The sequence below is a fragment of the Seriola lalandi genome, unplaced genomic scaffold (genome assembly GCF_002814215.2).
Source record: "Seriola lalandi dorsalis isolate HSWRI2012SDOR001 ecotype SW California unplaced genomic scaffold, Sedor1 jcf7180002054475, whole genome shotgun sequence".
NCBI classification, from domain to species: Eukaryota; Metazoa; Chordata; class Actinopteri; order Carangiformes; family Carangidae; genus Seriola; species Seriola lalandi.
This window is the reverse complement of record NW_019525028.1, coordinates 270,269-271,332: the sequence shown is the minus strand read 5'-3', so window position 1 is coordinate 271,332 and position 1,064 is coordinate 270,269. Positions and strand designations below refer to the sequence as shown.

The window sequence follows — 1,064 nt, the reverse complement described above, 5'->3', positions numbered from 1 at the left end:
CCCACTCACTCACTCAGTCTTTACTCACTCATCCGTCACCCACTCACTCACTCAGTCATCACTCACCCACTCATCACTCACTCAGTCATCACTCACACACTAACTCACTCATCATTCACCCTCTCATCGCTCAGTCATCACTCACTCATCACTCACCCACTCACTCATCACTCACACTCTCACTCATCACTCACTCACTCACTTATCGCTCACTAATTCATTCACCCATTAACTCACTCATCACTCACCCACTCATCTTTAACTCACTCACATACTCACTCAGTCATCACTCACACACATCACTCACTCACTCACTCACTCACTCACTCACTCACTCACTCACTCACTCAGTCATTACTCACTCACTCATCCGTCACCCACTCACTCAGTCATCACTCACCCACTCATCACGCACTCACTCATTCATTCACTCACTCACACATTCATTCACCCACTAACTCACCCACTCATCTTTAACTCACTCACACACTCACTCAGTCATCACTCACACACATCACTCACTCACTCACTCACTCACTCACCCACTCACTCACTCACTCACTCACCCACTCACTCAGTCATCACTCACACACATCACTCACCCACTAACTCACCCACTCATCTTTAACTCACTCACACACTCACTCACTCATCACTCACCCAGTCATCACCCACTCACTTACTAATCACTCATCAGTCACCTACTCATCACTCACTCAATCACTAACTCACTCATCACTCACCCACTCATTCACCCACTCTCACTCACTCACTCACTCACTCACTCACTCACCTCTGACCTCTTGTTGCAGGTGTGTGTGTGCTGCTGTCTGGACTGAAAGTTTCTGCAGGTGAGAGAGAAAACAGTTACTGACTGTATGTGAATGTCTCTCTGTCTCTGTCTCTCTCTCCCTCTCTCTCTCTGTGTCTCTCTCTCTCTCTCTCTCTCTCTGTGTCTCTCTCTCTCTCTCTCTCTCTCTCTCTCTCTCTCTCTCTCTCTCTCTCTCTCTCTCTCTCTCTCTCTCTCTCTGTCTCTCTCTCTCTCTCTCTCTCTCTCTCTCTCT

The 1,064-nt window shown here is 47.9% G+C and overlaps 1 pseudogene; it reads right to left on the bottom strand.

Annotated features, from left to right (window-relative positions):
* The window catches only part of LOC111659188 (uncharacterized), a 3,707-nt pseudogene extending 3,039 nt beyond the window's left edge, over positions 1–668 (bottom strand).
* Positions 669–1,064: the final 396 nt, after the last annotated feature.